Genomic DNA, 22,726 nt, shown 5'->3' with positions numbered 1-22,726 from the left:
GATACAGCGAGCGCGGAGGGAAAAATCGATAACCGTGAGGTTTCTCGGCGCGCTATTCACCGGCGGAACGACCGGCGAGAGGTTTTTCGAGTACGAATGGCGGAGAGCCACGCAAAAGTGGAAGCGGAGTGCTCGCCGGTGAGCGCCTTTGGTGTTCTTGTGAAATGCGCGAGTGCAGTTCCGAGAAGTGTGCAGGCTGGTGGGTGGTCTCCATTCAGAGATGTTTATGGCTGTGTCGTGGCAAAGTGGCTGCACGCCATAGCCGCTCGGCCGCGCACCGCGCCGCCGAGAGAACCCCGTGTACTCCTCTCCGTGGCGCCCGTAGGGTCGAAGACCTAGGTTTGTCAGGTTCGGCCAGCCGGAGACCTTCCATCCGCAAATCAAACCCGCCTCGCCCGTCTCCCCCATCCTCCTACACCATCGTCGCCGCATGCTAAAGTCAGACAGAACGAAACTATTAGATCGATGCATATAAAAACCTCGGATTTTTAAGCGTGCATATAAAACTGTGCGTCTATTTTCAAAAGCTGATTATTTAAAAAGTCACGCAGGACAAAGACCCCTGGAACACAGGTGACTCTTGCGACAGTCTGCATTAGGCACACCACGGATTCGAAAAACATTGGAAGTCTCGAAAGAGCGTCCGAGGGACGATATGCGCGACGCTTCTAGCCGCGTGTGTCAAAACGACGGAACGATCAGGATGCGGGGAAAAAACATCGATTGCGCAAGCGTCGTAAATCACGGGCAGAGAGCGAGCCCGGTCGCGCGAGCGCACGAGCGGGTGAAAGTAGTCCAAACGGTTAATACATCATTTAGTAGCAGACAGTGCGCGCGTTGTTCGATTTAAATTGGCGTTCGCCGGCGCGGCGCGGAGCAGAGCGGAGCGGAGCGGATCGTAGCGGCGGCCTGGTAATCTAACGATGATAATTACGATATGAAAATTTCTCTATTGAAGCCGATCGATACCGATCACGGGAATTAATGATCGCCGGATACGATTGCCCGGCCGCCTTGGCTCTGTCGCCCCTTTTAATTTGAAAGGTTAAAACGCCTAACGAGACGGATAGATCGTTCCGCCGACTCGATCGCTCTCTGAGAACGTACGATATTCAATCGGCGTATGGACTCCGCGCGGCTCTGTTTCCCTTTCGATTCTAATTGAAACGCGAGTTGCCGGCGCGCGTTCGGCAAAAACGACCGATCTGCGGACGAAATATAAGCTAATGCGACTTTTTTATGTAATAAATATATTGTACGGAGTAATTGCAGTATCGTTGCTTAATAGTTCAAGGTATCGAAATATTGGAAGGGTTAATGGAAATAGAACGATCTCGAACGTCTAGTATCGTGGTTTCATGAGAATTTCGAATGGAATATATTTTTCTTGTTAAATGTGTTTCTGTAATTTAAATGTGTTTTTGTAATTCAACTTTGTTATATCGCGCATTGATTCGTAAAAATATTGATACCAAATTGAAAAGATCGTTATTTGACTAACGATAATATTCATCCAACTTTCGATCCGTAACCAACGACTGGAAAAAGCCTAGCGCGTCGTTCGAGCCGCGTTCGAAGAGATTCGAGCGGGACAAGGAACGTCTTGTTCTCGAATCGACGCCGAAGATCGTTCTAGATCGTCCGTGGCGAACTGCGGAACGCTCATCAATCCCTATTCCATGCGAACTCTCTCATCAATCCCTATTCCCTAGGAACCTCGCTCATCAATCCTCATTCGCCAGGAATTCTCCCGTCAGTCCCTATTCGCTCGAGTTATCGACTGGCAATTGATTTCCTCTTGTAGATCGTCCTGCGGCTACCTCTTCCAGCCTCTCTTCGGCTCTCAAAGCCTCGTCAGGTTGTTGATAGCTTTAACCCTTTGACGCGCAAATTTTTCCCGACATTTTTAGACCGGACGCGACAAAGCCTCGAAAGCGCTGTGGCTCTCTTGAACGTGCCAGTCGTTGGCTTCGTTCTTCTTCTTCATTTTCTTCGCGATAGTTGAACAGGAGACTTTGTGCCACTTTTCTTGGAGAGAGTTGCCGGCTGAAAAGACGATTGTTAAAGTATTACGTTATATAGTAATATAAATAAAATAATAATATAAATAAAAGTAATAAGAATAATGTAAATTAAAGTATTAACGATTGAGGCTTGTCACTCAGTCCTCAAAAGCAGACCACTGTGCGGCATCGCGAGCCGTGAAAGTCTCGAATCTCCGTTCGCGGGACCTTCGAGAGCCGAGAAAAGTCGAGGTGCTATAGAGTAGCGGGCTCGTTAGACCCATAGATCTCCTGACGTATCTTATCATCTGGTATTTTCCACGAGCGAGTGACCTTCACCGTGGAGATAAATCATTGATCCCGCGAGGCACGCCCTTCGTCCCACACCGAGCCGCAGTATATCTCGGAAAGGTCGCGAACTTGATGCATTTCGCTGGGTTTCCCGTGAATCGAGAGAGCCGTTCGTCGATCACTCGGGCCAATCCGAGCGAGCGAGCGTTCGCGGCGAACGGTCGCGTGTTACCGTCGCGTTTCTAGGCCGTGGCTGCCCGAGCTTTTACTTAACCCCTTGCACCGCGATTTCTTTCGCCGCTGTACGGATTAATACGTCTTACACGACTCACGGTTCCAATTTTAACATTAATTCAATAATAATTATCACCTAATTCTCTTAGAAAATATTTTCAAGTATGCCAGCAGTATATCTGTCATTTAAAGTGCCATAACTTTGCGAGAAAAAATCGCAGCGACTTGGTTCAGCCGTCAAATTAAAGTGAAAAGTTCGAGCTTTTCAATTCCGTAAACGGCATGCTTGTAAAAAAATCATGCGAGTCATACAGCTGTTCGAAAGTCGACAATTTGCCAGAGAAAAATTGACGAGACTACGGTCATCGTTAACAAAAATGATGCACTGGATCATGGTTCGCCGCATTCATAAACTGTTCCGTAATCGTCAAAAGAGAAGGAAGAACGGCTCTGCGGTCTAGCCGAGACCGTTTTCCGGTATGGCCGGAATAAAAACCGTCATAAGCTCGCGAAGATCCGTGGGCTAACAGCATTCTTCCCCTGATGATTAATTTACGCAGCGTTGCGGCCTGCACACACAGTCGTAAAACGCGGGACGCGACCAAGAAAACTTCTCCAATGAATTCGAGACAAGTTTTTGTGGTCCTGGGGATCGGTATAGCGTAACATAAGCGGATGGATAGCGCGGGCACCATGGACCGGACTCGTTTCGCAAGAAAACGAACGTTCCGACTCCCTTCCAAGTTCCGAGAGTATCAGCCGACGATATCCATTCCTCGATAATTCTCATCTGCCTAGGACGGCATAGCTGGCGCTAGATAATCAAAAGAATCAATTTTAGCGACCAAATAAACAGTTTGCATTTTGCTTAAAAAATTCCATATTATGTAATACAACATATATTCTATGTAATACGAATGTGACTGTATTTGCATGGACGAGACTCGCGGCTGATCGCGGCCAGAACGCTCCTCCGGTTCGAAATTAACCGGTTCGCTTTCCGCGTTAGAATGATCCATGGAAATTACCCCAACGCTCGCAGCTCGGCGTTCGCAATTATATTAAACACATTAGAACCACCGTAGCCAGGCGCCGCGAGTTCGGTAAAAAGCCGACGAGTTTCGCGCACCGTTAAAAATTCTATTCCGCTGTAACTCGCGACGCGTTCCGCGATATGTAGATATTATTCCTGCGATTAACCTCGTAGAGCTGCCCGCTGAGAGTCTTCCAGTTTATTCGAACAGGTGTAAACTATGGTTGTTCCGGCCTTGGACGCATCCCCGTTTACGAGGCTCGTTCAACAGCAAATAACCCCGGCTATGGTGTATCGCGTCACGGAAAAATGCGTTTATAATTGCTTTTAACATTTGCGACTCTTCGTATTTCACGGGATCGGTGTCACAGATGCGAGAGATCAGCTGTCTAATAACCGGACATTTACACCGATGGGCGTGGAATAAAATCGATTTTATTTCCCAAGGCGAAACGGGAAGTGTTTCATTTATCACCTCGCAGTTTCAACGGTTGCGGACTTTTTAAATGGTTTCCGGTTACTTTAACCGCGCCAGGAAATGCTCCCACTCTATGAGATTGTTCGGAGCGTGATAATAATAATAATTCGTAATTATTCAATCCATCTGAACGCTCTCCATTTCAACTCCTTTTAAAATCCTAGAATTATAAAATTACAGAATTATAAAATCATACTCGATCTTTCTATTAGAATCGTCGAGAAACTAATTCTACGGGAGTGCGCGAGAAGCGTAGGATAAAATCCGTGTACGCAGCGTCGTCCGACCTTTCGTGAGCCCGTTAATCATCGATCGCTTTCGATGATTCGAGGCGGTGAGCAAGCCGTCCAGCGCTTTGCGGAGGAAAAAGGCCTGAACGCCCGGCTATTTTCCCGTAGCGCCGCGGGCGAATTGCTTTTTCATATATGGCATATTGTTTAGCATACAATAATAGCGTTCCACTTCCTCCTACCGTGTTGTTCGCGTCGGCCGGGTCCGCGGGGCCCTCGTACGGCCCCGTCCTCCCATAGCAGGGCTATAGGAGGCCCAGGTGCGGTCGATCGGCCGGTGATAACGTCGCGGCGCCGATATTAATCGATATTCTAATCGGTTAATCGATGCCGCGGGCGTCTTTGAGCGTAATATCCGCTCGTAACGGGCCGCTCGCGCCTCGTCCGGCCCGCCAGATCGATAAGTATCGACGTTGTTCACGATGCGTCGACGGGACCGTGAATCGGCCGCAGCCTAGGCCAATGCCGTCCGATGCAATGAAAATCTTTCTTACCGATCCCGCAATCGAGCGATTGATTTCTGGATCCCTTTGTCCTCCTAGATATTGATCCTCGCCGCGCGTTCTTCTTCTAATAGAAATCGGTTTTTAGCTGCTGCCACTTATTTCTGATCCTTCTTCAATTCGGCTTTTCGTATCTAGGTTACATAGTTACAGAATTATAACATTAATAGTCTATTAAAAAATCGTATCATAACTATGAAAATACTGTACCATGATCACACTGTTGAAACAGTATATTATAGTTACACTATTAAACAATTATATCCTAATTACACCATTAAAAAGTTGTATAAAAATTACGCTATGTCGGAGAGGTTCGGTTTGCTGGTAGAAATTCATTCGTCGAAGGTCGACGCAAACAGCTTGCAGTAAGGCTGCAACGCCTAGGCGCGGCCTGGACTCGGAACTCGGAACTCGGGAATGGAACGCGTTATTCGTTATTTTATTGATGCTGCTCGCCGGCGCTCTTGGAATCCGCGGTTTAGTGGCTGGAAATCATTTACGCCCGTCCGCTTCTTTCGTCACACCCCCGGGGACGATCATGAATTATTCAGAGAGGTTTCTGTGCTGTTCCAGCAAATCCGTGTTATTTCCCGCAAAAACGCGGCCGGCTCTCTCGCGAATCCGTGGGGGAATCCTTGCGAGCGCTACCACCGCCGGAGTCCTTTCCCCTGCCTCGGATTCCATGGAACCTTTAAAGGTAAATTGGAGCTCGCGCTTTCTGCTGCGAAAGCGAGAAGTAAACACGATCGTCCTGCGCGGGGTTCCGGTCGAATCTGTTCGCCCTCCGCACGGTTTATTGCGGGACAGCTACATTTAGAATCCTTAACGTTTCCCCGAGAAACCTGAAAAATTTCACAATATTATTCTATTCGATTAAATTCAAATTGCAAGGCGAACTTATACCGGACGACTTAATCTAACATTTCTAATATGTTCTCGACGAAATAACCTCAACATAACCGGGTGCCATCTTAACATAACCTCGACGTAACCGGGTGCCATCTTGACATAACGTCGACGTAACTCTGTTGGTAACAGTTGATCGTTCCTCCGGCGCGTCGACCGCGGCCGATATAATTTATCTGTTTATCGGTTTTTAAATCTTGCAGCCCGGCACGAGAACGTGTTAAACAGCACAGGGGTGTACCTTAATCTGCTCGCACAATAAATACCGAGACGGTGTTACAGCCGTGTGGAAATGCTCGCAACAGTTCGCGGAATGTACAACAAGCTTTCTAGCGTGTATATCATTCAATTAAACGAGATCCCCGCGATCTATGCGAACCCGTGGTTAACCCCACGCCGCGGATGGCGAACCGGTGCTGCCCTCTGCCGGAAAGAAATCTGACATTTCGTCGTTCATGGACCGAGTTAACACGCTCGCCTGCATGCTGGGGTAGCGTGTACAGTGAGATTGGCCGTTTAACCATACATGTTACACAATTGAAAGGAAAGAACTGTTTATCGTTGGAATCGAATAATAAAGATTGATGTGATAGGCGTAGAAAAACTTGAGAAATGATACGTGGCGGTTCGCCGGCACGGTGCTCAGGTTACACGAGACAAGAGCTATTGAACGGAACGACAGAATGCGAATAATAGTTCACGATCATCGAAAGAAGACAACGAACGTTTGGGGTGGCTCGGCCGAGCGATCCCCGCGCTCGCAATTAACCGCGCGTGACGCGCGCGCGCTGCCCGTATCTCCGCGAGCGCGTTGCTAATGTTCCATTCGATTTTTATGCTCGCGGAATAGTTTACGAGGCTATCGTGGCTAAGCTCGAGCCACGTTCGAGCGAATCGAGAGAGAGAGAGCTCCTTGCCCGTAATGCACTCGGCTGCGCTCGCTCTCACGCGGCGCGGCGCTTACTCGCTTGGAAAATTATCCAGTAACCCAGTGACACTGTGAAAAGTGGCGCGCGAGCGTTTGCCTTTCAGCCGGAGCTCCGCAGAATTACGATCGAATTACTGGGACAATTATGATTACAATGTAATACGTTATTTAGATAAGCGTTGAATTCAATTACAAAGTGATTCGATTACATTGTAATTCGTAATTTAGACCGCTGTTGCAGTTAATTACAGAGGAATTCGATTACATTGCAATTCGTAATTCAGATTGCCATTAATTTAGATTAGAAAGTAATACAGTGACACTGTAATTCTTAATTCAAACTGGCACTGAATCAAATTACAGAGTAATTCAATCACACGTCGATTCAACCGCAACCCAATACAATTACATCAAAGATGCCGGGAAACCAGATGGATGGTTAAAGACGCTGTATATTATACAAATCAGTGACGCGTCAGGTAGCCGCGCGAAAGGTAGCCATCTGTTGGCTACCGGCGTAGGTACTCCGCTATAGAAATACGTATTTATATCTCAAAGAGCATTCGCCCTGTGTAATCCACAGTCTAATCATTCCTGCCGCGTTTTATGGAATGTCACCTTGAACTTTTCGATTCGACCGGCCTAGCCCGCCGCGGTCGCCTTTAATAATCGTTTGATAGTCGCCGACTTCTGTAGCTTTTCTCACGAGATGTTCCCATTGAATTTCGTTCGTCGGCTGCTTCTAATAATCTTTTAATGGCAGCAAGTGCCTCCTGATGGGATCTTCGCATTGAAGTTCGCTGTCTGGCTTCTTCCTCCGATCTCGTAATGATCGCGAACCTAGCCTCACGTGTGGGATCCTCCTTGAATTCTAGGCATCGCGCGCCGCCAACTTCCAATAATCCCGTAACAGACTGGCGCAACTGCAACTTCGCCGGGTCATTGTTCAATCTCGGCTCTTTCCTTTTGCATTTACAGCCGCTTATGGTCGCCTTCCGGCTCGCTCCCGCCGAGCTACACCATGTTCATATCGCTCATCCTCCGACAAGACCTGATATAAATATATGCATATAAATATTTATTTATTTTGGAGAATATATAATTCTAATAATTTTATAATTATTATTACCAGAGTTCATGCAAACTCTTTGCAAACGTGCGAATCTTTAAAAAAAAAAAATACCTACGCCGATGCAACAGTATCGGTTCCGTAATCGCGTTCGACAAGTTACTCTGTACAAAACTCGCCCATCGGATACAACAAACAAACAAAAAATAAAGCAAAAATCGTGTTGAACAGCGTAATCGCGAGCTGATGGGAAACTAAATCGGCGGAATCGCCGGAATGATGGTGCTCCCAAGATTGCTCAATAGAGACAAATTAATAGGAATATCAGGCTTCCGTTCGCGGAGCGTGTAAAAACCGATCCGCTTGGCTCGGCCGGTCCTCGGAGCAGTTGCGCGCCGCTATTAGCTACATGGACGCTCGTCATCGCGCTGAGAGGACGCCGGAGGAGCCTTTGGTGCCCGGAGGATCGTTTAATCGGTCTCTCTCTCTCTCTCTTTCTCTCGCCTCTCTTCCCCTCTCCGTTCCGCGCCACGGTAAATAAATAACATTGTATTACATGGTCGCGCGTCGCCGGTGCTGGCGGAGGCCGAGCGTAGTCGAGCGTAGTCGAGCGCCGGAGCGGGTTCCACATCTCACGGAAGACGAACGAACGCGGGGATCGTTTTCCCAGGCGTTGCACTCCCGTTATCGTTATCCTCTCTCACGTACGAACGCGGGATCCAGCGAGCGGCGCTGATCCTGCACGCGTCCGCGTCCGATGCAACAGCGTTCTCGGAGCGGCCGTGTCGTGTCCGCGCTTCGAAATGCCGCGTTACGTTCTAACGGTGATCGATTTTCCGGCACGCAGCCAGCCGACGACGATACCGATCTACCGCGCCAACGATCCAACAGTCGATCCCCGCGATCTATTCGACTACGGGCTGCGGTTTTTTCACCGATCAACGGGATTTATGCGCGCCGCGGACGGCGATCGATACGGCCGTACCACGTTCTTCTATCCGTTTATTACGGACATTAGGGTAGTGGGCCCAGTTACCGTGCGGTAACCGATTGCTCCGACTTTCGCTCGTTTTTCGATGCGATTTACTCAATGCTTCTGGCTTATATTTCATTTACTTTTTACATTATAAGGTTTTAATATCTTGTCAAAGCCTTCTTATATATTAATATAATACTCTGATTAACAGTTTGCACTCGGGAATCATTTAAAGCGTATTTTTTATGGAATTAAGTCTTGTGACTTAGAGAATAGTTACGTTTTTAACAATTTTTTAATCCAAGCTTTGATCGTGTGTATAGAAATTATAATAAGTCAGCTGCATCTAAAATCGGATATTATTAAACGATCGAAGCAGAGCAGAGGCTGCGTGAACCAATCGCAAAGCGTTATTTCTACCGAAAGGTCGGAGATTCTTGATCCGCGTGATGCTGGTTGCATAGATAGTGGAGCGGATGATCTCGAATCGGAACGGCGGCGAACGCGTTCGCGTATTTGCAAATATAATTGCTCCTGCTCTCGGTCGGATCGGTTACACGGAGCATTTTAAGGGGCGATCCGAACGTGGCCGGCGATAGCGGATGGGATTATTACGGTGATTCCTTGATCGGCGCAATTAATAGGTGGATCGTTGGCGCGGGAAGAAGCAGAATAGATCCCGTGGATCGGTGCGCTGCGGCGCACATTGGTCGTCGATTTCTTCAAGAAATGGGACGGAGATCGTTCCAACTGGAAAAAAATTTTTATCATCTATTTTAATCATTACTTTGTTATTTTATTGCACTCTGCTTTCGTGACAGAGCAACGATACTTACCAGGACATACATTGAAAGAACAACAATGTTGCACTGTAGTTAATGTACTCAAATCTCTCTCGGATAACTAAAATTGTTCACCTTACGGAAGACTGTTGAGTAATCGTATTACGGTCAGCTTTTTGGACTTGATACACCACCGTGCCATTGCAGATCGCAGAATCTTTTAACGACAACCGTTCACTGTTTCACTGCAAAAAGAACTGTTTATCGTTAAATGACTGCCGCTATTACGAATTACGGGCGGGCAGAACGGTACGCCCCTCGCCGCCGGAAGCTGAGCGCGTTAATTAACTGTCCGTGCATCCCCGAACAGATCCGGCTCGATCCACCACGAGGAATAGCATCTTCTGATTTTTTTCCATTTACGGCAGAAGCATCCACATTATCTATTTCCCTCCATTTATCTCTATTTATTTCCGTTTATTTCCCGCTATCTATGCTTCCCTATTTATTTTGTTTTATTTATTTCTCTCTATTTCTCAGTTCCATTCCCTCTTTTTTTCTCAGTCCACTATCTCAACTTTTTAAAATAACATATCCCTTCGATTATTCCACTGTTAAAAATGGCACAAACCGGGTGAACCAGGACCACCCGGTATATAAATAGAAGGCCGCGTACGTATTCGTCGAAGACTGTAGCACTGTTTGCCGGAACGGCGAAGCTCGCAGTTAATCGACCGCGGGATACATAGTCGCTCTGGTTACAGTCGGGAAAAGGTAACGAACGAACGCTATAATTGCAGCCCTTCGCTTCCGTTTCGGTTTGAAGAACGGAGAACGCGCGCCGAGCAGAAAATTCAAGCGCGCTTAAGTTTATCGTCGCGGAGTTATCGTTTCAACCTCGATTACGGTCTCGCGAGCGCGAGAGGGATGGAGCGGAAAAATGAAAGCCGGGTGTGCGCGGTGGGTCCGCGCGGGGTTCGATTCGCTGAAATTCCGGCAATTTCCTTGGCCGGGAAACGATCCCCGAAGTGGAACGAATCGAAAGTGAAAACGCGAAGAGGATCGAGCTTCTTGCCCATGCCCGGCCGTGGCAAGGGGGGAGAAAAACAAGGCGCCGCGCCTCGCCGAGCGAGATATACACTAGTTTTCTACCGAAAGAAACCGCGTTCGTTCCGGATCGAGGTTCTTGCGGAATAAATTGCCGCGATTGTAGGGGTTGAATGAATCCGTTTACGGGCACCGTCAGCCATTTAAGAGTCGAATAAAGTTTCCTCGATCCCTCTCTCCAATTGATACGCCGTCGCGATCGGGGCTCCATCGCCGATCCACGGCCGAAAGTCAATTTTCCTAACGGCAGAATGAAAAATATTAGCTCATTGAGACGGTTCTGTTGCGAAGAAGCAACGTAAACGCATAGAATCCGCAGCCAATTAATTATTATCTAGCGACGCGGTGTGCATCTTGCAGGGCGTGCAAGGAAAAGGATAGATCGCAATATGGTCACGCACCGGTTGCGCAGTCGCGCCTAGGATCTCGAGGAAGGATTTTCGCGCGAGCACGCCAATTATTATCGAAGTGGATCGCTGCGGCATCGATCGGTATTAATTGGCCGCGTACTTTCACTAGATGACCTTTATAATCGGCGCGTTGCCCGCAATAAACGCCTACCGCTATTCATCATTGTCGCCGGGGAAAACTTAATTGGTGCCGGTGCAATGCATCTTTCTAATTGATTTCGAGGGAGATCGCTTCCCTCGTTCTCCTGCTCCCGCCGATTGTGCAACGGGGCCAACCTGCGCGCTCCTTTCTCGGCTGCTTCCCTGCTCATGGAATTCGCGATCACCCTGAAACCGTCGATTCAGAAAATCAATGCACGGACAACTTGTGTGTTAATTCAATTGAATTTTCCTGCTGGCCATTCTTGTTCATTATTATTTGATGGGCCTTGTATTAACTGCATTGAACTAGTCAACTATTAAAACAGATTGTCATATGAACATCCTTATTAAGAATATGACAACATTATACTATAGTATAAAGTATAATAGCACAATGATTTATTTTATTTGTTTTCTTTCTTAATGCATTTAATAGGTTGAAAATAATATACCAGTGTGCTTAAAATCTTATAGTCTCTCCAATGTTTTCTGTTCCGGCTATCTTCTCATAAGTGCAATAAATTTCCAAACGAACTAATATTTTCTGTCTTGAAGCTCCAGAGGATCGTAAATGTTATCTATCACGAAATTTGCCGCAATGCAATGAACCCGAAAAAATAAGTTCATTTCTCATAAACAAGAGTCATAAACAGTCAAACTTCGGTCTGAAAATAATAAAAGAAAGTTTTAATAATAATTGATCTTATTTCATTTTTTTACAACCTCACTTTCACTCCCAGTCTTTTTGTTTACACGTGCGCAACGACCTCTCAGTAGCCTACTCCTATTCTCGTCGCTCTATCGTCACGCAATCATACTATTCGTTTAATAGCTCAGTCGATAATGTCTACGGTACAATTACTTTCCAACGGCAAATGCATTGAAAAAGATAACCGTTCAAAATAGAAACATTATAAAATCGGAACGACAACAATTGAAACAAAGGAAGTTGCTGCGTTATTCTTCGTATGTTTGACTACGTGTAATAGAAATTTGTGGCGGAAATTTTTGAGACAGACTTCTGTCCTGCCGTTTGACTCGAGTCGGGAGGAAAACGCTGAGGAACAAATGGCACGGAACGGGGTAGCCTAACTGCGCGGCACGTGCACGTAGGCGAACGACCAGGTAACCCGGTGCATATGTCGACCATGGCTTGGCGCGTTGCACAAAGCTCATTGTTGCAATCGTTCGACCCAGATCGCGTGCGGTCGTGCCTGTGCCGAGAGCGCAGAAGAGTGCCGGGAGAGTACGCGAGAGAGTGCCGAGAGGGTACGCGAGTGTGCCGAGCGGAGGAGCCACGGTCGCGCCGGGGCTCGCCTAACCGTCGCTCTTTTTCCTCAACGGCCGATTATCCTATCGCGAGCGAATGCTCGAATCGCACGCGTCCCGTGCCCTTCGATCTTCACCTTCGAACAGCGTTTTCTACTCCGGGATCGCGCTTATCTCTCGCCTGGTACTTTGTTGCCAATTGCGTGAGGCGTGATCGTTTCACGCTGGCACTGCCGCGGCCCTGGAATGTACACCTTGTTGCGCCGCGTCTGCCAATTTGTTGGCTATATACCTGGAACCGTTTTATTCCCCTCGACGTTTTTAACTTCCCTCGACCCCGTTCGCGGGCACCGAGCAATTTCAACTCGAGAGCCGAAATTGTTTCTCGCACTTATATTGTATTACCATTTCGCATGACTTAGATCGTATTGTAGGATTTGCGTCGATCGCTCGTTTCACGTATGCGATAGTCGGTTATGCGATTCGTTGAACGGATGCGGTTTACACAGTGCTTCTTTATTTTTTGCGGTCGAGCGGTGAAGTTAGGACACTGCTAAAAAATATATCGCGTTCCGAAGTCAATCGCATTATATTTTAGCTAAATATAGTTTAAAAATCAAAATCGAAGAGTTTAAATTATATAATGAAATTACCTAAAAGGATTCAAATACATAATTAAATTACAACATAAGGATATCACTATATAATTAAAATACAGTGCAATTGAATTGCAGAATTTAATTACACCATGGTTGAATCAACCAAACGCTTTCCGCGTGTACATATATTCCAATCAGTTTGTCTCTCGTCGATCTAAGATAAGCAAACGAATCCGAGGAAATCGATTCGACTCGTTGAGAAAAAGTTTCGAGCAACAAGCATCGGAAAGTCAAAGTTGCCAGGCAGTTATCGGGACCCGATCGAAAGTCCCGGTTTCCGTTCCCACGAATTTCATTCACCGATAAGAGTCCCCGGAGGCGCACGGTCAGCCAAGATTTAACTAGGATCCGCGTATTAGTATGCCCGGCTAGTATAACATGGTAGGGAAACGGTACATGGGACCGCGACAAAGGCCGCGGAGGTAACTTATGGGTATGAACTCTGCGAAAGGACTTCCTGTATGACCTCTGATCGGGAAACAAGACCGTGGCCGCGAGCTGGGTCGATGCAAGACTCGGACGGCAAGTGTGCAACGTATTCGAATATCATCCGAGTCGTTTCTTTCCGCCCTGATTTAATAAATTTAAAAAAAGAATTCTTAAAAAATTAAAGTAAAAAATTAAACGAGTAAAAAAATTTACTTAGCAATTTTCAAAGAATTTCCAAGTATATAAAGTTTTCGCCACGGAGTTTACCACGGTCATACGGCAAGCGGTTTCGCTATAGCGCGACCCTCCCGGGCATGATAAACGATGCCGGGGTACAACAATGGGTTCATTACCGAAAGTTTGGGCCAGCCCGGGCCCCCTGGCGGACCCTGGCCCGGCGGACGGGTCCAGGTCGCTGGCCTTTGCACAGAAATGCCCACCGCGGTCTGCTGCCCTCGCGAAAAGTACACGTGCACCGGCCTGCACGCGCATCTTTTAACCAGAAAACAGTCTCGCCATCATGAGTTCCCAACTTCGAGGGCTGTTTTAAAAATACGCGCGTTGAACATTCTATAATCGCATTAATTACAATTGTAATTTATACCGTTCGTCGTAAGTCTAGAGACGTAAATTTCTCAGACATTAAAGACATAAATTTCTTAAACTGGCTTAAACTGGACGTAAAGTGGACGTCTTCGAGATGTCCGGTGCCATCTGGATTATAACCGCGGGGAGAATCGTACGGCGCGATATTAAATAGAATGAAAAAGTCTCGAGTATTTAGTACCATCGAGGGGGTTAAACGTTTTAATTTGGAAGATTTACAACGGCAATCGTTTCTATTCGAATAGTAACTCGGCCGGTGCACGCCGAGCCCGGAACAGATTATCCCTGAACGCACATATACTATTCGGTTGGTACGGTAGAGCGAACACAGAGGCTGTAACAAACGAGGTTCTCGAATCAATTACGTTCATTTCACCGCGCTCCTTTACACGATAATAACAAATGGTATTAAGTTAGCAAACGTATGGTCTATTTAACGTGAAATATTTATTCGTGCTTCTGGGATACACGCTCCCCATATTGAATATTTATTGGTCATCCGAGGAGCATCCTATTACAACTGCTCGACACGGTTTTTAGACGGCCAATGGAACGTTCGCGGACGCATCGAACAGCTGGGCTTAACAATTATCACTCCCAGATTGTAGACCAGCGTTTATTACGTTTTTCTAATATCTGATATCTTTATATTATACCGAACATCGTGGCACGTCGGAGCAACCTAAACCGATATAAAAGAGCGAGCTAATTTGGCGGACGATATCCGGTAGCGTCCGTTGGGCATCGTTAAATTTTAACGTTCGTTCGGAAGCATGTCGCGTGCACGAGCAACGAGCATGAAATTCTTTTCGCTTCGCTTAACGATTCCGATGCACCGGAGGAGTTGCATAGAAGGGCCTGGAAGGTTTAGAAGGGAGTGGTGGGGGGAAGATTTAGAAGGCACGCGCGAATCTCGAGCGAATCGGGTGAGAAGACTCGGGGCAGGGGGCGGCGGAGGGAGGTGGGTTCGCTTTGTTTGCGAACCGAGCGTCACGCTCGTTTGCGCTCGTTTGCGCTAGTTTACGCCAGTTTACGCTGCTTTATAACAGCTTACGCTGCTTTACGCCAGTTTACGCTGGTTTACGCCGATTTACGCTAGTTTGCGCTGGTTTATGTCGGTTTACACAAGCGATATTATGTTAAGTCCGGTGTTTACGAGCAGCGACGTGTTTCAAGCGTGATCGGCGAGCGGACGGAGCCCCGGTTTCCGAGCGAGCCGCTATCCCAAACCGAAGAGCGCGCGCGCTGCCTTTGAGACGACCCTTGACTAACAATAAGATATGACGGCCGGCTGCGCTGCCAGGCTTCAAGGGCTCTGCAAACGATCGGCCGTTGAACCGCGGACCTTCTTCAGATGCTATTCCTAGCCGCGGGAACAGGAACGGGCTCGATGCGCAAATTTCACTGGCCGGGTACACTCTTTTCTTCCGAATCGTGGTCGTAATGTTAAAACTTGAAGTTGTCGGTGAGAGAGAGGGGTTAACTTGCGAATTGGCTGCTCACAATCCTTTGCAGTACCTTAACATAAGAGACGATTCATGAGTCATTTCAGAATTTCTTCATTTAATATGTATAGATAAATATTATGCGGTATTAAACAGTCCCCCGTCCTCTGAAAAAATACCATTTCACGATAAAAGACATTTTCGATCCCGCACTTCGAGTTATCGTCCTTTGTTCTGCGAATCGAGCACCGCGCGACCTCCTCAACCCTCGACGACCCCGAGAGACAAACTCGCTGTCGGAGTGCGTTAAGTCGAAGATGGATGAACTTCGTAGGACAGGACAGCATCTACAAAAGAGATTTAATGAACCGACAACGGGGTGGGAATACTTTCCGGACAGGCACGCGGGAGAGAGTCTGCCACGGTTCTTTTCCGACGGAGGGTAATTTGTTTCCAGGCGTCAATGAGTCGTTGCCATTGTCTCCGGAACCGCCGCCATCCGTCGACAAGTGTTTTAACAACCCATCCCAGGCCGCAGCCGTTCGACGCACACATACAGCGGGCTTCATAAAGGAAGTCCTTTATTGGCTGTTAATGTCGACGCGTGGCCACAAAGGTACGCGCACGCCTGCGATCGACCGGCGCGCCGCGCGACGCAAAAATACGTCCTCGCCATTGTCCCCCGTTGCCACGGGCTGCCCTTACATCCGAGTATGAATATGACTGCGATGATACCTGCAACGTGTGGGACGCTTTGTTCCTCGTCGGCGAGTCGCGACGGGCCCCTCTCGATGCGCAGAAACGTCGGATCTGTGGACAAAATACCAGGGGATGAGATGTTCCGAAGCAACAGATATTATCTGCACGTGTCCGCGCAGTATCGTTTGTATCTTATATTAGTATATTTATTATTTTTGTTTATCCTTTTACAAACCGTGTTGCGCGGGAAACGCGGCGCGTCGACGATGAAATGCTTCAACGACGATCGGAGACGGACTCGCGAAACGGAAAGCATTCCGATCCCTTCTGTCCGCTTTCTATTTATAACGCCTTCGATGCCGCAGCAGACGAACATGATCGATCGGCCGCCGATTATTAATAACGACGCCAAGGCCGACCATGGTCCCGCGGTATACGCACGGGGTTTCGCACAATTACGGCCGGCTGAAATATTTCATCGGGACCACGCGTAATTGCCGCTTACTGGCGGAGTGATAAATAATTTGCAAATATGAGCGACGGTGCCGGTTACATTGTGCTCAGGGGCGGAATTGTTGCGGAGTCGCACATCGGAGATTTATCGAACGCGTCCGACGACCGTTGCCAAAGTCGACCTCGGAAACCGTGGGGGCCTCCTCCCTTTTGTCTCGAGTGTTTTTCCCTTCCCCCCGGCGGGAGGAACGACGCCGGGAAAAATCCCGGACGCCGAGCAAGCACTCTATTAACTCTTTCTCTCCGTTTCTCTTTCTTTTTCTTGTTCCTTGTCTCGCGTTCCGTTCGATCATCCATCGGAAATCACGCGGCTCGATCGGAGATCTCTTCGTCGGTGCGGCGGAGCGCGCGCGGTGATTTATCGTTTCAATTTGTCGAATGAACTTGTTGTTGTCCGGCCCCGTGACGGGCGAATTTGTTAAACGCTCGAGCAATTAAAAGATTATAGATTGAAATTGAAAAAAGGATTGGAGGCCGGTCGGCTCTGCTCGCCGGGGACCCCCGCTCGATCAAAAATCGAAGGGATCCGCGAGGCGGGTAGATCCGGTCGCGGTAAACCTGCAATCTTCCTGCTACCGCGGTGCCCTCCCCTCTTTTTCGTCCGGCGTGTTTCTTCGTCCCCGGGAGAACACGGTCGAACAGGAAGGAATAAATTAACGGCCGGGAAAAACGCGGACCGAACAAAACGGAAACTGCCGGCGGAAAAATTTGTTCCAGGGGAGGAAGGATTGATTAAAACGTCCGGCCGATCGGGTTTTTAGCGGTCGGACACCGCGAGCCGCGCTAAATCTTCGCCGCGTAATCATCAGTCTGAAGGCTCGTAATTCTCGGCTGTGCGAATTCGCTGGGGGATGCTGAGAGGCCGGGACACCGGCGGGAGGCGTGTCGTCCTGCCCGCGAGATCGGGAGTGCATGATCTCCGGCCGCGATTTCTTCGTTCCTAAAATTTATGAATACGGATTTTTAATTCGTTCGGTAAGGTCGGTGTTGTTGTAGCAAAAAAAACTTTGAACTGTTAACTTTCTCCCACTTCCATGTTGGAAAATGAGGATACAATAGTATAGTCTTAAATATAGTACAACTCTATACTCTCCTCCTCATTTTTTTCCATCCCCGCGACGCAATGCCTGCCTCTCATTTGCGCTCCCGGCTAGCCGGAGGTTTCTTCCGAAGCCCCGTTAATTGTCTTTTTCATTCCCGTTTTCCTCCTTTTGGCTCTCTTCAACCCTTTATTTAGAATATTGCGCTGCGCTAATTACGACCTGATCGCAGATTTTAATGCACTCAGGTTGCGGACTAGTATGCGGCACTTACGTGAGCAACCGGGATAAAAATTACAACTTGTAAGCTAATAAGTTTTAGAGGTTCACAACGTTGCATAGCTCTACCATTTTGCAATTTTAATTGTTCGAAAAATTTTGAAAACACAGTCTAGACATTACCGATCTGCATCCGACAATCATCCTCGTAAAAATACGATTACCATAAATCGATCGGAGCAATTCTCGGCGATCGATCTCCCAGAAAAGACGAGCGCCACTCCGTGGTAATTAAATTTTACGTCGATTGCAGGCCGCGTGTGCTCCCCGATAACGAAAAATCGAGCTAAAAAAGGCTAAGAAGCTTCTTCGTTTCTGGCCCCCATCCGACAATCCGTGGGCATTACGAGAGCCGGATGGCTGCGCGCGTTGGGAGGCTGCCAGCATCAAACTGAAAATTATGCATGCACCAGAAGCAGTCCAGTTTCTCTCGGGAGGATGCGGCGGTCCGCGCGGTCCATCGGGTTCGCCGTTATTAGAAGCACGCTATTATGCCGCCGCGCGTCGGTATTGCGTACCGGCAGCAATAAACGAGGGATTTTAATTGCTCGTACGATAAAACATTCCTGATGAAGACGTTCCAGGCTTTCGACCGGCCTACACGCCGATCTGGACTTCCCCGCGGTTTCGTTCCGGCCACTCGAAATCGGTATGAACGACCGCGTCCCGTCGTACACCGCGCAAAAAACACCTGAGCTGCGGACAAAATATGAAATCGTTGAACAATTTATACGACAGTTGGTGGACGAGGTCTACATTACACTATATTCCGTTAAATATAATCGTGTCCAAATTATTCGGTTTTAATCGACGTGGCGCCTCCATTACGGCTCGTTGATGTATCAATTGAATTTGAAACGGTGCGCAAAGTGCCGCTCGATCATCGTACCCGATGATTCCGCGGCAAGCCGCGGGCCAGTCGCGCGTTTATTGTACCGCACAATTTTGGGACAACCCTATACAACTTAGCATAAACTTACAATTTTCTTTCATTCATACTCTCGTCGTTTATCCCACTGTGCGCTGGCCACACATTGTTTCCCACGAACGGAATGTGGGCACATCGGTATCGGGAAGGTCGGCCGTCGTTCTGCATCGGCAATTTGCATGACCGATGATCGAGCGGTGGCGCGGGCAGGCGCAGTGACTAGGTGCATCATCATTACGCACTGGCCAGATACGATCAAACTGTCGGTAATGATAGTCGCGCGACCCGGCGCGGGGCGGCGTACGCACGCGAAGCCAGGGTCGCGTTTATTAAATTACGTCAAATTATTGGTGCGCTCGGAGGGCCGATTACGTCGAGTCAGCCCTAGGAGCGTAGGCTCGCGTGCTCGTTCGATCGGCTCGCGGGTCCCCGTCGATCGTTCTCCTTTTCCTTGATTGCGGATCTTGTGCCACTGGTAGCGATCCAGACCCTCGAATAGTAGTCCTCTCTTCCGAGCGCCTCCGTTTACGCGTGATCACACACTGCTTTCGTTCGGAAGATGTGGTCAGCCTGCAGTTTACCTCTGAAAGAGATTCGAGAAATTAGCTGGCCTGCCGTCGAACCTCTTCACATAGCACGCGACGTCTCAAAGACGTTTATTTCACGTCCGTTTTTGGGTTGAATGACTTACGGCTTCAAATGGATGTTTTTAAGACGTGGTAAAGACGTCTGGAAAGACGACTTGTACATGTTTTGATGACGTCCTGAAAGAGACGTCTGAAATGAGACGTTTGGACACAGACGACTGAAATAAGACGTCCCAAAAATGCCTCGAATCAGACGTCGTTTCAGCCTTTGTATTAAAACGTGTTAAAGATGTCTGTTTCGAAACGTCCTCCAAACGCCTGTTTCGAGGCGTCTTTAGGAGGTCGTAAAGTATCAAGGAGTTAGTATCAAACATATACCCTGTTTCAAAGGCTATCAGCCACTCCCTGTTCGCCCAGATTCTCGCTTATGTTTACCAAAGCCACTACAATTAACCTGAATTTTTCTGGAGGGAAGATGACACGGTGGAAGACTAGGTCACTCTTGAATCTCTCGTGTAGTACCTGGCTAGAGCTCTAGTGTCACATCCGCTGTTATAAATACCCAATGAACTAGATTCAATTTTTGGAGGTGCTCGTCTCTGTTTGCCATTTTTCAAAGTACAGTAGAATTCCGATTTTTGCGAATGTAACAGTTTTATAAATCTGGAAGAAATCTTTTGAATAACTTACTCACTTTGCGAATCATTGCACAAGTCGTTATAAAACAAAGACTCTACGAATTTATTTGCTAGTCCAATATATAATAACTATAATATACCATCCAGAAACATTATTCACTGTATCGGCGCGCTAGGGTACAGTTAGGTCTCTATTACAGCTTTATGACTTATGCGTGCCACATACGGCGCCGAAAAGGGGCCCTCGGATGGGCCTACGTGATTTTGGTACCGTTGCCGACCGGTATTTCCGGATCGCCGTGTTTCGTGACCGAAAACATAGCTAGAAACAACGGTCTAATTGAAACCAAGCTGTCGAATCGCTTCGTCTGGATAACGGGCAACGAATGTGTACGCGATCGTGGTGCCGTTTGACACAGTTTTCGCTGCCTAGTAACCTGATAAACTGGTCGAAGGAGCACGTGGCCTAATAGAAAAGTTTGTCCGGGTATACTAACATTTGTATTGCAGCCTTGGTCAACGTTGATCGTGGAATTGATCTTTATCCGCATTGAACTCGCGTGCCTTTATAGTTTTTGTAGTTGGAACAAGTGGATCAACCTGAATTTTCGTTCTACTGTTAGTGTGACCTCCGTTTCGTAGATGGCACTGGAGACATTAATTTTTACTCGTTCCTATAGGGAACTGCATTATCTTATACATGGAATCATTGACGCTGATTGTTTTTATAATTTTTCAATATCGTTATATTATATTATTTATTTAACGATTCGTTTCTTGCAGATTCGAAGCGACGAAGGGCAGAAGAAGGCAAAGAGCGCGAGCGGTCCGGATGGGGTCGCCATGAATCTCCGATGTCTTCAACAAATCAAAAAGACGACGCAGCATCCGTCGAATCAACGAATCGCGGCGACGGTCGTCAGAGCTTTCACACAGGACGACGAAAACCGAGAAGAATCAGGAGAGACGCTAGTATATGCATTCCGCGAATTCGTTCGCACGGATTTAGACTTAAAGAATCGGACGCGATTCCCACGGGCGAGCTCTCGCGTCGCGTTCGAAAGTGAGGTTATGTCCAGGGAAGCATGATAGGGGGCGCGTCCGTCTGTTCCCGGGCGCAAAGATTGAGGAACCGGAAGGAAAAACGGTTCGCTATTAGCATCGATCAGAGATATACTCAGCTCGAACGTTCGTCGAACCGTTCGCAGTAGTTCTGTAGAATCTGCGAACGGATCCGCCTTGTTCAAGGTGGCGGCGACAGCGGTGTTCTTTCCGCCATCTTGAAAGGGCGCGCGGCGAACGTTCTCGATGCTCGCGTAATCCGTTTACGCGGTGCGCTTCGAGTTTCTCGATAGCATCGAATTGCCTTTACGAATCTGGCTCGCCACGTTAACCGATTTCAATGAAACATAACTCAAAAAGTTGCTCTTGAATTGCTTAAAATTACTGGTTAATTAGTTTCAATTAGTTCGGCTATGCTTTCCTAGAAATATCTGACAAACTTCGTAAGTTTTCAAAACTCTGTCCTCTTATAAAAGTTCATAGGCATCCATAGAAGTTTCGCAGATATTTCTTGAAACGGATAGCTGAGCAGTTGAAACTAATTGACGAGCAATTTTAAACAATTAAAGACCAATTGTTCAGCTGTGTTTGATTGATATCGGTTAATACGGTGAGCCAGTAACACGGGTCATCAAATCGCCATTCGCAGTGGCGCTGGAGCATCGATGTTAAAATCCAGGTCGCGCTGGAGCACGGTGCGAACTGAACGGCGAGAAATAGATTCAAGATAATAACGGGGGTGGGAACAACGATCGAGCAAATCGCCCGCGCGATCGCGGAGAAGGCTTCGTGGATCAACTGGGAGAAAGAGGACGGAAGGAGATGTTATGAAAGAAAGCGGCGATAGCGGAAAAGACCGTCGATCTCGCGGCCGCGACCGGTGCATCGTCCGGCTATTTTGGATGAGCGACGCATCGCGTTCGAAACGCGCCGTTAGTTTAATCTACTAGGGAGCGTAAGTTAAGGATACGAATGCCATAATAATGACCAACTTTTTCTGGTTGTACTTAAGTCATACTTTTACACTTTACTGTTTACGTTTAAGGCTAACTAAATACCGTAAGTTGCATCATATCCCATTAGCGGAGCGTCTTGTATCGTGTTTAACGTTTCGGCCTCTGTTTCATTTTCTTTATCTCTGTCTCTCTCTTTCTATTACAGACACACACACACACTCTCTCTCTCTTCCTCTTTCTTCCTCACACTGTCTCTGTCGTTTACTTTGATGGTTCTGACGGCGGAAGATTTTATGGACGATCGTCGACTTCCTCGGTAAATCACTGAAACCGGCGAACTCCATCTGTTTCTCTTTTTGCGACGGAGAAGCTTACCGTGAACCGCCGAATGACTGCTAGTTTCGATATAATCGCCAGCGGAAGTCTTGTTGCCTATGTACCGATCGCTATTTTATCTTGGAA

General features: G+C 47.6%; 1 protein-coding gene and 2 long non-coding RNA genes across 7 annotated transcripts in view; 1 reads left to right on the top strand and 2 right to left on the bottom strand.

Moving 5' to 3' along the window:
• The window catches only part of Sano (CABIT domain-containing protein serrano), a 39,186-nt gene that overhangs the window by 14,038 nt on the left and 2,422 nt on the right, over positions 1 to 22,726 (top strand). The window contains exon 3 of one of the 2 annotated variants that reach the window (XR_013493995.1): positions 21,030 to 22,580. The gene's annotated coding sequence lies outside the window, so the exon portion shown is untranslated. Of the gene's footprint in view, positions 1 to 21,029; positions 22,701 to 22,726 lie in introns of both variants that reach the window. The other variant, XR_013493994.1, reaches the window with a different exon arrangement.
• On the bottom strand, positions 4,361 to 6,061 carry LOC144468670 (uncharacterized). The gene is made up of 3 exons (XR_013493845.1): positions 5,785 to 6,061; positions 5,133 to 5,677; positions 4,361 to 4,966 (listed from the first exon to the last, which is right to left on the bottom strand). It is a non-coding gene; the product is annotated as an uncharacterized LOC144468670 (long non-coding RNA).
• LOC144469542 (uncharacterized) lies at positions 13,197 to 21,033 on the bottom strand. Of its 4 annotated transcripts, none has more exons than XR_013494001.1 (6): positions 19,987 to 21,033; positions 19,713 to 19,785; positions 16,497 to 19,604; positions 16,298 to 16,372; positions 15,742 to 15,909; positions 13,197 to 15,635 (listed from the first exon to the last, which is right to left on the bottom strand). It is a non-coding gene; the product is annotated as an uncharacterized LOC144469542 (long non-coding RNA). The 4 variants fall into 4 exon arrangements; XR_013494000.1 differs by having other exon boundaries at positions 15,742 to 16,372; positions 16,497 to 18,789; positions 19,074 to 19,604; XR_013493999.1 differs by having other exon boundaries at positions 15,742 to 16,372; positions 19,987 to 20,568; positions 20,744 to 21,033.

Source organism: Augochlora pura, chromosome 4, assembly GCF_028453695.1.
Source record: "Augochlora pura isolate Apur16 chromosome 4, APUR_v2.2.1, whole genome shotgun sequence".
Classification (NCBI taxonomy): Eukaryota; Metazoa; Arthropoda; class Insecta; order Hymenoptera; family Halictidae; genus Augochlora; species Augochlora pura.
This window is presented reverse-complemented; position numbering and strand designations above follow the sequence as displayed.